The sequence below is a fragment of the Vanessa atalanta genome, chromosome 28, assembly GCF_905147765.1.
Source record: "Vanessa atalanta chromosome 28, ilVanAtal1.2, whole genome shotgun sequence".
In the NCBI taxonomy this organism is placed as follows: Eukaryota; Metazoa; Arthropoda; class Insecta; order Lepidoptera; family Nymphalidae; genus Vanessa; species Vanessa atalanta.
Window position 1 is genome coordinate 3,250,052 of NC_061898.1, and position 15,463 is coordinate 3,265,514.

The window sequence follows — 15,463 nt, forward strand, 5'->3', positions numbered from 1 at the left end:
AATAACATCTAGACTGACTCCTAATTTATGGGCAATGGATGTCGAAGCATGCCTTGTGCCATGAGAAGAAAATACAGACACGTCAATTCCACTAACTTTTAAAGTCGACTTAATCCAGCGACTGAGGATTTGAGTTGGAACGCATGTATGGGGCTTACGAACTCTAATAAAAAGTTGTGTTGGTTGCCGCAGGTCTTTAGTTTTATTTACATATGCCATAAGGATCTTTGCCGGACATATCTCTGGTCGCTCGCCAAAGAAAGGTAAATATAGAATCGGATGCTTTCCGCCTACTTTGGATGTTTTAATTAGTTCCGTGATCTTAATAATTATTTGATCTTTTAAGGTAATTACTTGATCGGTTTTAATTTTGGATAGCGTTTGCACCCTGTGAGCGGTTACAAGAGCAAGCAGGGTAATACATTTTTTTGAAAGTTGTTCAAGTGTTAAGCTTTCATTAGGAAACAAGGAAGCTAGATGATTTATAACCAGGCTTGCATCCCATGTAGCACTATACCGTGGTAGCGGTGGTCTTAGCTTATATACGCCCTTACAAAATCTTACAAGTCTATCATCATTAGATATATTACCAACAATTAAGGAAAGCGCAGCTCTATGGCTATTAATTGTCCCATACTGACCGCCATCGTTAAATATATTTTAAGGAATTCTATAACAATCGGAATTGATGGCTCACACATGTTAATTGAGTTTTTAAACCAAAAATTATACCAACGTTTAAGGCAGACGTCATACTGCTTTACAGTGCTTTCCGACAAGGAGGCAAGAACGACGTCTAAGGCGGATTCTGGGACGCATCGCTGTAGCAGCGCCGTGCGGATAATATTCCGACCGCCAGGGTAGTGTGTTATTGAATGTTCTGGTTACTAGAATTATGAATGATAACTTCATTAGTTTTTAGTTTTATTACATCCGAAGAGAGAAGTCGCGTAAATAGAGGGTACCAAGGTTGAGTAGGCCAATCAGGCACCCCTACAATTCCTTTAGCTTTAACTGATATTATTTTACTTAGTGTTTTAAGACTGATAACTGCTACTGGTGAAAAAAACAGGTATTTGGAGCAGTCTAACGTGAAAGCGTCAAATTCAAAGGCTTCAGGATCTTTGTGCCAAGAAGCATAAATATTACATTTCTTATTAAGACGACTGGCACATAAATCAATTTCGGGGACTTGTAGGTTATCTATTACTTTTTGAAAGCCTGTGGCAGATAATTCCCATTCAACATCAGGGTGTGTTCGTCTGGATTCCCTATCAGCAACTACATTGTCTGATGATCTAATATATGACGCTACGATAAATATTTTGCGAGCTTTACATTACTGCCATATATCTTTTGCGATTATGTTCAGGTGGGGATATTGACCACCACCCATGCGATTTATAACACTTACAGCAGTGATGTTGTCAATACGCATTAAAATTTGACAGTTACAATATTGAGCAGAATTTCGCTATTCTGGGCCATATGCTGTTCTATGTCAATATTTGCAATTATCTCCTGGCCTGTAAGGAGACGACGGTGGTTAATCTAATGTCGTAAAAACATTATATTACATTGTTATATTTAGAGTAAAAAATTATCTAAACATTTTTATTATTATGTGGTGGGTAGGTGTAGAATTATAGCGAAATGTTCTCACAGAACACTGACGCAACTTGAAATTAAGCTTAGATACGATTCACATGCGGCAAGATAGTCCCTCAGACTTCTCTGATACATAATTAATGATTAAACGAACTTACCTTAGTGACGTTCTATCATAATTATACGAAGGCTTCATCCGAAGAGATTAGAACCCACCCGTCTCATTTTTACCCATAGCCTCGTAATATTATTTATAAAATTATTAACCAGGCACACAGGGCACAAAAATTATGTACGTTACCATAAAATATTGTGTCTAGAGTGCCATGCTATTGAATTATTTGGCAATTACTTTTACTTTTATTCTATGTCATCCTTATCCTTGGGTGCGCAATCATCAGAGCTAACTCTTGAGCAAATTATTAGAGACAATACGAAGCGATAACTGTTGAGAGTACCATACTCCAGGTCCAGTGTCAAAAACATTGTTAAGAAATATATAATATATGGAATTGACGCTTCATAATAATCTATATTATTAGAATCACAAAAAACAAACCAACCGTTGAATGCTACGGCGTATTGCATGATTGAGTTGACAGATAATGTTGCACAAACGATATCTAAGGAGTTTGATCGGGCTTTTCTCCTCAAGAAAGCTTCCCTGATCAATTTCCTGCCATAAGCTTGAGGACATAGGGGTAAGAATAATGATAGTAGGTTCAGCATAATAGCATCCGATAAAAACGGTTTATTAAATGACAGGAACCATGTCAGAGTAGACCAGTAAAGGACCACAAGTACCTACTCCCTTTGCTATGTCAGAAATTAGTTTTCGTAAAACTTTCACTATCACAGAAACCGGAGCATATGTGTAAAAATTGAATTTGGTCCAGTTGATAGTGAAAAACAATTATAGTATAAGATTTTCGATATTTTCTCCAAGAGATGTACCTAGCGCATTTGGTGTTTAACCTTGTTGCAAAAAGGGTCATCATAAGTGTCAATAATTTGTTTAAATGCATGATCACTAAGCACCCATTCTGTATCAGCGTGTAACTGTCTGGATTATTCTCTGCTATATCGTTACCCTTTGAACTAAAAAATGAAGCATATGTGAATAATTTTCTACATATGTGTAGCGTATTTAGGTGTATGCGTACGTTGAGGCGTCAATGTTTTGTCTGTGGAATGATTTGACGTATGACGTACTTCCTTTCTCTCTTCCCTTCTGGTGTGAGCCGCGGTAACGTGTGTATTGTGAATGCGCCGCGCTTTTAAAAATTAGCTTGTGTAACGGACTTATCCTTCTCCTATAATATCACCCATCCCTTTGGCTATGTTCTTCGAGTGTATGAAGACCAAGGGAGCGCTTTCAAGAAGAACGTGTCTTCTCAAGTCAGAGTCCAGAGTTTTGAGGTAACAACCCCTTTTTTTACCAAAAATACAGTCCACTTATCTCTCGCGCGTACATTTTGATCCTTCGTAGCCAAATTGGAGATTTAAAATTTAGTGTAAATCGGCGATTTTGTGTGTTTTAAATCGCGTGTTAATACTTCAAAATCATTCCATGAAATACTTTCGTTCGGAGCTAATGTGTAATTTAAAATAGTGTTAATTTATATTTCGCTTTACAACATTACGTAATTTATATTAATTGCGTATTATTTACATTGTAGAAAAGTGTAGATATTTTACATAAAAATAATTTGGTCGATTATTTTTCGAAGTACCTTCATATTTTGTGATATTGTCGGTCGATGCGCAACCGCACCATATAGACCGGACGCGTCGTGTTATAACGCAGTCGAGTTAAAAAGTTTAGTATTATATTTAGTGTCATAACAATTATGATTGTTTGCTTAGGACAACTTGTTTTTTTAGTTTGAATTTAATATAAATCTTATTCCTTAGCTAGTCTCGTGTTTTGTAAAATAATAATTGTATTGTGTTAAATATGGATTTAAATCATTTATTATTTCATAGAAAATTTCTCGTTAAGCAATTAGACCGTATGTTGCATTACGAAAGTTCGGATTTAGTTGATAGTTCGACGCGAGTTATGGTGATTTAGACTTACTTCGTTCTCAGTTTGAAGAAACACAGACTAAAATCGAATCAACTTTAATATCTCAAAAATTATTTGTAGAATCCGAACAGGAGGAAATCCGTGATAATTTTATGGACAAAGTGATCGATATTCGTGCGAAATATAATAAATTCTTAAAGCGTAAGTCAATTATTGAGCGTAGTGATAGTGATAATAATTCTGAGCGTAAATCTGATTGTGGTAAGTGTAGTACAAGTGTTAGGTTACCTAAGCTGCCGTTGTTAACGTTTTCCGGTGAGTATTCAGAATGGTGTAGTTATTTTGATTTCTTTAATTCAACCATAATCGGTAATAATAGTTTATAGGAAATACAAAAGTTTCTATATTGCACAGCATCGGGTATAATCTACTTAGAACAAAGAGTGCTTGGTTCCTTGCTTTGACGTCTGAAAAATAGCTTCTAGATGGGCCTACCGTTAGAGGTTCTTGATGGATGGGCTCGGTTAGTTTTATTATTATTATTTATACCTGTGTACCTCGCGGACCGGAAGGGCTTAGACCTTCAGCGCCTCCTGGATGAACTCGGTGCCGAGTTCTCTAGGGAGGCCGCGTATTACTAGGCGTAGTTGTCGCTCTTCCTCTAGAGCATAAGAATGAAAGCCAACCTCCTTGGCTCTCAGGTAGGCAGTCAGACGTCTACGGTCGTCTGATGTCGGGACCAAAACCTTGATAACTTGTGAGGTATTTTTGCCTTTAGTATAGCTTATTCTCTTTTCAGAGATCTCTTTGGAGATGTTCTCCCAAGCTGCCTTATCCTGTACGAAGACAGGAGGAGGGGCCTTGAGGCGGCGTTCGGCCTTTGAGAGGGGGTCAGCTGTTTGGCTAGCCTGTTGTTGAGCTGGCTGCCTAGCTGTAACCTGTTCGCTCGAGGCGGGTTGCCTGGGCGGGGTAGGGATGACAGGGCGCAGGGGGGAGCGATCCGTTCCTCTCCTGTTGCACCCTCTTGGGTGGAGGAGACGCCTTGCGAGAGGCTGTCTTCCTTTTTTTTATTTTTCTTTCTCTGGACGGTTTCGAAACCGTCCGAGTCAGATTTGGAAGTACCTCCATCTCTTGCGAAGAGAGGTAGGAAACTGGCGAGTCAGACCTTTGGTCTGGGGAGGCCGGTTGGTCCATGTGGATCACCGGAGGATTTTGGGCTTGGGCAAACTTTGTTAAAATTTCCGGATGGTTTGCCTCCAGATACCTGAGGAGTCCCTCGAAGGCATTGATGGTGGTGGCCATGGCCGCCCACCAGTGGGGGACGATACCTCCCTGCCTGGTAGGCAAATGCAAATTTTACAAATGTTTCCCTATATGGTTATTAATGTGACTCTGTTATTGTGTATAACAGAGATGTGTGCCTAGCCTAGCAAATAAGGTGTGTAAGTCACTGGGGTACTTACCACCAACACTGATATTGTACGAATCACACACTAAACGAACGAGACGAACGATTTCACCGGAACAGGCTTAAGCACGAATTCGCCGGAACATAATCTGCACATCTACGCTGAGGATGCCTATTTCGAACACTTCGCGCGAACAGAACTGTAACGATTGCGCGTCTAGACAAGCAATCGGATTGCTGACATACGAGCGCGCCCGATGCCAGAATGAGGTTGCCCCCGATATAATCTTTTTTTTTTTGTATCATGGTTGAGAGTTGCTGTTGGCCCTACTGGCCTTTGCAGCGTCACCGAACGTTGGGGGCGAGTGTTACGACTCTGCCTTAGAGTGAACCCTTTTGGGCTCGAGAGTGACGTTCAGTCCTGAGGGTGTCTCCTATGAGATCGCACTTCGGCTCAGAACGTAGTCGGTGGGATATAATCTGTCAGTGTAATTGTATATATAGCAAGTGCTGTACAAAAAGTTGATAGCGCGATTCAGGGTCATAAAACGAAACAACTGTTTTTATTTAACAAATAAAATTTCCTTCACAAGTCCACGCGTGCTGGTTCTCGATGTCACCGCCTAACTGTGACATCAATTCCATCGCGTACAAAGAAATTTGGCAACTCTTTTCTTTGTCGCACTTCCAAAACATGGAATTCTTTACCAGCGCACGTATTCCCCTCCTCTTATGACCTGGGTTCCTTCAAGCGAGGCGTGAAGAGGCATCTTGCGGGCCGGCAAGGCGGGGGCGGCTAGAGCAGATCACCTTTCCCAACTGCACTAGCCGTCGTCGCGTTTGGACTCTGCTACCACTTACCATCAGGTGGAGCAGAGTCATTTGCCCTCCCGGGCAATAAAAAAAAAATAAAAAATAAATAAAAGAATAGTTTGACTGCCTTATATTAATATTATATGGTACTGTAACATTACTCATGAAAATGTAATAAGTATACATAAGAATTACATTATTAACTCCAATTATAAATGTCAGCCATTTCCATAACATACTCGCTACTCGCCTCGTACGTACAGCGCCACGTGGGTAGATAATATTAGTATATTTTTATTATTATGAAGTTTGTCTGCAAATTGTAAATTCTAAATCAAAATATTATTTAATCAAGTAGGCTCATAAAAACACTTATGAATCTACATGTTACACTGTTGAATTAAATTTAAAGCTACCACCGGTTCGGAGAGTAGATTCTACCGAGAAGGACCGGCAAAAAACTCAGTAGTTACTCTTTGCCACAATTTTAATTACAGACTATGTCAGTAAACAACAATTATTTTTTTATATATCCTGCCTAGAAGTCAGTAATTCTGTATATATTGTCATTTATGTTATAAATTATGTTCGGTAAATACGCACAACAGGAAGGAAGACGCAGTCAAACTTATTGGTTGCAATTTTTTAACTTGACATTACAATTACTGGAATAGTCAGTAATTTTGATTTTCACAGTTATTCGTGAAGTTTCGTAGTGATGACGATTTAAATCCATAAAATAATGACATCCAATTATTTAGCAACTATATTGTATTTAAATTATTATAATTTGTGTAATAAGGTATTATATATAATTGTTTTAGTATTATCTGCTTAAAAAGTCAATTACAAGTTGTGGTCAATGTCAATAAGTAAAATTAAATTAAGCTTTAACATCATATAGAATAATTAATTATTATAATGCATAAAAAAATCTTTTATTCATAATATTTTAAATAAATATTATAAAATAATCCCTTGCATTTTGTTTCGAAATGTTGCATAGAAAATTGCGGAAAATAGACATACAGCGCCATCTATTAGCGCACAACGTTTAACTGACTGCACGGGACACAAGAGATGGCAACACGATATTTTATTATTGTTACAGATGTAGTGAATAATCCTTTCCTATCGGCAAAACTCGGAACAACGATAACACCCGAATGGTGCCGATGTGTCTATGAATTACTGTATTATTAAATTACGTGTAGGTATCAAATAAATCGCATACTTTATTTATCAATGTCAAATGTCAAACTGCCCGTTTGACGTATATTACAATGAGATGTTAAAACCACCACGATTCTATAATATAAAGAATTCGTTAGGTAAACAAAAATATAACTAGTTACCGAGGACGTTTTATTTCAATAAAACGCACTGATAAAAACCAAATTCTGGTTGAGATGATCTAATGATTCTATAAGGATTGGAACCCCAAAAGTCTAACTATAAGTCAAAACTACAGTAGGATTTTGCAGATCTTTTTATAACAATAAATTTTTGTAATTAATTAAAAATACTATGACATAACAAAAAAGACACCTCAACATAAAACAAAAAATACCAGCAGAGAAATTAATATAAATAAATATGATTTGTTAATGTGGATCGAATAAAATCAATGTTTATTATTTACAAAAATGACAGACAAGAGTAAAATGTAAAAAGTATATCAAAATATAGGTGGCCTGCATTAGTACACGAGTCCATGAAGTTTATCACAAAATCTAACATAAATACCAACAAAATATTTCTGTGGTATTAACTACTCTATATAGATACTTCCTCTTGCAATGCGACCGTTCCCTACGTTGTCTCGATGGGTACTGAGTGCGAGTGAAGTAGTAAGACAAAAACGAACATTTCCGAGAAAATACGAAAGGAAAGGATTATTCACTACATCTATAACATATATTTGATGGACAAACAAAACACTCAGAGCAGTAGTTACTTAAAATCAATTAATTTAAATGAAAAAAAACATCACATACCTATATAATTATTGTGAAAAATATTTTGCTTTTATACGAGTATTAAACGAACCTAAGTAAGATATGTAATTATAATTCATGAAGTTATTTTCAATATGCATAAAAGTAACATAAATCAACATGAAATAGACTTTCCTTTAGTATTCGTCACTAAACAGTACAATCAGATATTAGTCGCACGTGAAAGCAATATTATATACTATATAACTAGCAAATTCAATCAGAAATTAAGTATTTAATTTTTTCGCCATATAGGTATTTATTTATTCCAATAATTAAAATATATGCAAAAAATAATCGACCGAGCTTATTAAAAAGAAAATTATTGCCTCTAGATTTTTAACTTAACCTTAACTTTCTGGTTTGTCCATCAAATTTTAATAATAAAGTAATTTCACGCTGCCATTTCTGGAATTCTGTTAATCGCTGTGCGCTAATAGATGGCGCTGAATGCTAATTTTCAATACAAGACTTTCTCACTTCTTTTTTTATAATATGTATTTTTTAACAAATTGTTATTTACAGTAAATATTATTCCTGAGCCGAGATGGCCCAGTGGTTAGAACGCGTGCATAACCGATGATTTCGGGTTCAAACCCAGACAAGCATCACTGAATTTTCATGTGCTTAATTTGTGTTTATAATTCATCTCGTACTCGGCGGTAAAGGGAAACATCGTGAGGAAACCTGCATGTGTCTAATTTCAACGAAATTCTGCCACATGTGTATTCCACCAACCCCCATTGGAGCAGCGTGGTGGAATATGCTCAAACTTTTGTCCTCAAAGGGAGAGGTGGCCTTAGCCCAGCCGTGGGAAATTTACAGGCTGCTGATGTAAATGTAATGTATTATTCCTTTGTATGCAATTTAACACATTTTCATGTGTTATGGTATAAGACCATGATATCATATTAATTAATAGCAACCGAACTGAATATTTATTACCAAACTAAGAAAATCTCTTTCATCTGTGAATATCATTAGTGACTCAAGATCGGCACTTCAAACGCTAGTGAACCAAATCACCACGAACGGGATCGCAGTGGCGATACAGAAAAATGTATAACAACCGAATTTTCCTGATTCCTCCCTCCTGAGCAGACCAACTGGCAAAAGAGACAGCTCTAAAAAGTAAGACCACAGCCCATTATTATAGACGGCCACTGTCATATATAAGTGGACATTGAGGCAAAGAACGATACATAGATGGAACGAAACAAACGCAGAAACGGCAGGGATGACTAAAATTTTCTTCCCAAATATAGAAAAGACATATAAAATAAACAGAAATTTAAAAATAACGATGCACTTGAATACTTCCAACGATTCAAATGCACCTGTTTATTAAATTAATTGTTGGTGAAATGAAATGGGTAAATGAATATCTTATAATTACAAATTAATGCTATAAACAAAACATCGAATCCTCATGGAGATTATTATTAGTAAAACCTTATATAAATAAATATAGTTAATAACGCAATGTACCTACTAGTTATTTAAATAATCTTATACTTGGCGATCTCACTTTTGATAATAACAATTTGTTGGACGAAGACATTAATCTAGGATCATTTGAAGTTAATAATAGTTTAATATTAGTGCCAATATATAGCAATTCTATAATTCAAGGAAATGAACTTCGAGATGACAAAATACAGACAGATTCTATTATACAAGTTAAGTCACCAAAAGTATCACCTTTTGTACGAAAACACCTTATTATACCATCACCAATTAAGAAATCTGCCACTCCTAGAGTGATGAACAGAATTGGCGCAATTTCTTCGGAAGAATGGAGACAATTTGAAATATCTAAAGAAGAAGAGAAACAAAAAAAGAAAGATGCTATTCAGGAAAGAAAGTTACAGAAGCAAAAAAATAAAGAAGCAAAACTAAAATAAAAACAGGAAAAAAAACAGCTCTAAATTCTACCAAAAGTAAAGTGAAGAAGACTACAAAGAAGAAAAATGATGATTCTAATCAGGAATTGAGCATAAAATGCACAAAAAAAAGGAAATTGGAAGATTTGAATGACATAGCTGAAGAAGCGCAGAAGGTAGGCTGTGACTTAGTGGAAACTAAACAAAATAAAATTAAAATTCTCAGTGACATACTCCTATCTCCAGAATCTCCTGACACAGAAACCTGAAAAGAAGAGAAGCTCCTGAAAAAAATTGTTAATCGGCGACAAACTTTTACAAGTGAAAAAGAACTTGAAAACTTTTTAAATACTGATGTTACTGAAGAATTTTCCGACTGATTTAAATATAAGTTAGATAGGTATTTAATTGTTGTGATTATTAGGGCACAGTTAAATCCTATTAGGGTCTAATCCTATTCTTTGACCGGGCTAATTGTTTATTAATTTTCTTAGTCTTTAAGCTTGAAACTATTGATCTCAAGTGAGGCTGACCACTGGTGGCAATATGGCCGAGTACTAGTTTTTGGCGACTGAGCACTGGTGAAATGTGCCTTATTTTGTTAAAACATATTTTTCACTTTATTAAAGGATAAGTTTGTAATTTTTGTTAATTTTGTAACAAAGTTTAATAAATGAGTCTTTTTTTAATAAATAACTCTTTCTAATATTTTCTTATATCAGTTTGAACCCAAACTTACCACTAAAATGCCGACTACTGGTGCCAGTACCCTATACTCATTTTTTTTAGCTATTAAGCTTATAAGCATATTGGTTTATTATAATAAACTAACATCAACAAAAAAGAAAAAAAGATACGAGCTCTAATGTTTTTTTCAGTCCATACAATTAATTGTAAGTAAAATAATATTAGTGTTGTTTTTTAATAAATCAAAATAAGAAATTCAATCTTCAATTCCGGAAGTGAGAATTTTAACTTTATCTCTGGTCAACGATCGGATACTCGGATAAATCACACGGCGTACTGCTATTTACTATTGCTACAAATACATTATGACAAAATATATACACACTCAAACGCTTAAAAAATATATAAAAAACTTGCACATTGTAATAGAATTTTTTATATTTTTCAAAAGAGTAACATATATTAAAACGCTTTAATCTTGAAATAACAATTAGGAATTTTGAATCAGTCATAAAAAAATATATTTCATATTTACGTTTTTGATACTCATAACAATGTAAATATCGAAAAAGACAGCATTGGAAAATGTATCTCAGACATCTCTACAAAATCAAATTATTTTTAAAGAATAGAGTTTTTTTTCTAGTGAATAGTACTTAGATCATTATCTTCAAAACATTATAAGTTAAGTCTCGACTGCAAAACTTAAATGTGTCTTCGTGTCATTGATAACACAAAACAATAGATTTGAAATATATTTTTTGTATAAATATTAATACTATTTGTATTTTATGAAGAATCTGCTTGAAACTTTCGTGCTAATACATAACATGTGTATTACATCCTTTAACAGACAGACAACAGAATATTTTGAAACATTTTCAGAACATTTTAAAGTTAAGGAAAATATATATTTATATTTCAATATTTTTGTTGTTATACATACTATATTTATATTATTATATTATAGCAATGATAATCGAGTAAAAAATATTTTAATCGATTTCTTCTTATAATGTTGGTACTATTGATGCGAGTTCCAGTTGCTTCAAATTATATGATTTCTTTTTCACTTTTACCGTGCTCACTGCTCCGTTCATGTTCTTATTTCGGAGTTTAGTCAGTTTTTGTACCTTAGAACTTTCTCTCGATTTTATTTAATTAAAATGAAAGTGCTTGCTATATTGTTATCAAACAATTCATATGTAAGTCTTAACATATTTTTTTATATAATAAATACTTTTTCAATCAAGGCATGATCATCATCGCTTCGTATTGAATTTCGTTTTCTTTAACTGTAAACTAAATTCAAAAATTTTGTAATTTAAACATCAAAATTACATTGTGTAGTCAACATCAGTTCAGACTACCTGCAATTGTTACGTAATATTCATAATTTAATTCAAGAATAGTTCTAATAATTTGCATTTTTAATCAAATAAAGGATGTTAAATAGATACCTATGTAAAATTAATAAATTTTCTTTTAACAATGGCGGCCAAAAATTGCAAGCGTTGTTTTGTTGGATGTAAAGCAAATTTGCTAATGTTTTCTACCATAGCAGTCTATGAATCGCGAGGTAAAATTTCTATATATTTTTTGAGCTATCTACCCCAAGGTTAAAATTATGATTCTTCTTCAGCCTTCATTTTTTCTCGCTATTCAACCAACATGATCAAATCACGCAGACTATTATTAATTCCTTTGTATAAACGCATAATGTGTTCCATGATTTAAAAGAAGTCCTCTAGGATCTTGCTAGAAACAGCGTCATTGTTATGCCATCCTTATGTTTTTATTATTAATTTTAACTATTATTAAAGATAAATCTAATAAGAATACCATGTTCGTTAATCATTATTCTGAACTCATGTTCCAATGTAAAGATATAATTTTTTAACATGATCTCATTGAAACCTCTCAATATGACGTGCGAGTGAGCCAGTGTAACTACAGCCACAAGGGTCATAACATCTCACTTCCCGAGGTTGGTGATGCATAGTCGGTGTAAGAGATGTTTATTTTTTGTTTACTGTGTCAATGACTGCGGGGGGTATTATCAGGTTCATGAGTCATTCTATACTACAGAGATACTAACTACAAGTAACTTTTTCCAGTTTACCATGGGTGGCTTTGCAGACTACCTCGGCAGGCAGCAAGTAACATATCTATGTGGTCCTGGCTGATTGACTTCAATTGTGTGAGTACCACTTGATTTGCAATGAATTGTTACTTTTCAATTAAATATAAGCTAAACCAAAAGCTACTAATTAAATAAGAATTATATAATGACACCAATCTTGGCTACTAAGATGATATGTTATAATATTTAACATAAAATTAATGTTAAACTATAAAATGTATATACAATTATAGTTTTAACAGGAATCACTATGAAACTTTAAGTTTCTCTCTTTCATGATAATTTTACTTTAGCTTGAAATGTTTCTGCACAACATGGTCTTACTTAAAAACATAGTATATTAAGCACTTAAAAACAGTGGTACCTTGTGTTTTGGAACTTGCAAACCTGCTATATTTTTTTTTTTATTTATACTACTAACTGCTTGGCTTGAAGGCTCTGTTATATCAATAAGTATTTACATTACAAAAATACAAATCTCTCAAGCTTTTTTTATTAGTATAGATGTGTTTTATATATATTAAACAGTATTATAAACATTATAAGTTATAACAAGGTTAAATTTCCATTATTTACTTATCTAATAAGTATTTTTAAATGATAAATTCAATCTTCTCTTTCTAATTAGACTAATGTTATGTTATTTTTAATAAACATTGATGATTTAATTTGTTTATAATTTGCATTTCAGTGTGAGAACAAAGTCGTGAATGAATCAATTTGAAAGTCTTCCCACTTGTGATATCTGTGAGTACAAATTGTATTATTAATTGTTATAGGCTATTCATGTTCATACTTTATGAAGGACTAGATTCTCGTACCAATTACTCTATGTGAAATAAACATTTTATTGATTTGTCAAAAAATGTTTGCCTGGAAACTGGCTGCATCACCTAACCTTTCATCTAAATTGGTCCATTAGATGTTTAGTTATATACACACACAAAGTAAATAATCTTTTTAATTTTATTGAAAATATACTCGATTATTTACATAATACAAAGCAGTTGTTGATTTGTATGGAGTACATTTGAGCTTATACTAATATTATTAAGTTTAAGTAAGTTACTCTTTCACAAACCATTGAATCGAATTTGATGAAATTTGGGATGAAGCAAGGTTAGACCCTAAGGAACACCTGACAATCAACTATTATGACAACAATATAATAAATAAATATTGGAAAATATCACATACATTACTCTGATCCCAATGCAAGTTGTTAAAGCACTTGTGTTATAGAAAATCAGAAGTAACGACGGTACAACAAACACCCAGATCCAAGACAACATAGAAAACTAATGAACTTTTTCTATATCGACTTGGCCGGGAATCAAACCCGGGACTTTGGGTACCCATGAAAACCGGTGTACACACTACTCGACCACGGAGGTCGTCAAATATAATAAAATTCTGCAAATATTTTTAATGTTGCCGTTTCATAAATTCAAATCATTTGTAAAAAATACATTGGTGATGAAGGCATATTATTCGATACAAGATTATATAGATGATAAAAAAGCTTGGAGTTAATGCTTGTCGACTTCCAGGCAGGATATATTACATACATATATAATTGTATTTAACTAACATGACTGTATTTTTAGATGTTGAAAAAGAGTAACTACTGTGTTTCTTGGTGGTTCTTCTCGGTAGAATCTATATTCCAAACCGGTGGTAGCTTTACTTAATATCGTTTGTTAAATGACGATTAAAAAGAAAAAAATTCTACTTGAATAATATAGATTTTGATTTATAATGTGAGCAAAGGCGCAGGTGACAACTAATTGTTAATAATTATTAATTAATATTCTGATATGTGTAAAAGACAATATGGCCCAGTGGTTACACGAGAATATTAACCAAAGATTTGGGGTGTAAGCAAAGGCAAACACCACTGAATTTTCATGGATTTAATTTGTGTTAAAATTTTGTCTTGTCTCAGTAGTGGCTGAACACTGACAGAACCAAAGCCATGTGAGTTTGGTCTAGTCACGATGTCGTTAATACCCCAGATCTCCTCGAAAGGAGATGGTAGACCTTAGTCCAGCATATAGAAAAATTACATACTGTAAATGTTTTTCATTAGTCTTTAAAGTGTATTTTGAGTTTCTCATCGTTTGCTTGAACCCGCAGCAGTTTTATGCTAAATTGGTGAAAGAATAATATTAGTTGGTAATGATGATAAGATACTTTAATTTTAAACCACGCAGTCCTAAATTTAGTTGGTGAGAAATTATCCCGCACATCTGGCTGTTGGTTTCTTTTTTTATTATGTATATAGCCAAATGGGCTACCTGGTGGTAAATGATTACCATTACCCATAGACATTGATGTGGTAAGAGATTTTAACCATTTTTAAGATGACAATGAGCCACAAACCACGACAACCTTGGGAACTGAGACATTATTTTCCATGTGCTCACAAGTCAATACTAAATATTGTTTTTTGGCAGTAAAGTATCTGATGAGTGGGTGATACCATACCTATCCAGATTGGCTTGTGCAAAGCCCTAAAACCAAGTACGAAAAGACTTGCCAGGCTGCCTAGCTATTTCGACAGCAAATGAGAATTATATTACTGTTTTGTATTGTTTCTAAAAAGTTTTATGTTTTCTTTCCAGGTCCAGTGGAAACATTCAGCATTGAAGGAATGCTTCACTTCACTTTGTGTGATTGCCGCTTGTAATGTTGAGTTGAGTTGAATTATAAGTTAAATTAAACACTCACCTCACGTCACTGCTACGTTTGTTTATTTTTATTTACAAGCTGTATCCTCAGCTTCACCGCGTGGAATTAAGTTTGTCGCAATAAAAGGATATACATAGTGAAATGCAATGTCTACTCTAGATAAAGTACATTTATTACTGTGAAAGAATTATTAAAATCAGTTCA

At 34.1% G+C, this 15,463-nt stretch overlaps 1 long non-coding RNA gene across 1 annotated transcript; it reads left to right on the top strand.

Moving 5' to 3' along the window:
• The first annotated feature begins 11,510 nt into the window (after positions 1–11,510).
• LOC125074857 lies at positions 11,511–15,463 on the top strand. The gene is made up of 4 exons (XR_007120163.1): positions 11,511–11,630; positions 12,543–12,625; positions 13,260–13,315; positions 15,193–15,463. It is a non-coding gene; the product is annotated as an uncharacterized LOC125074857 (long non-coding RNA).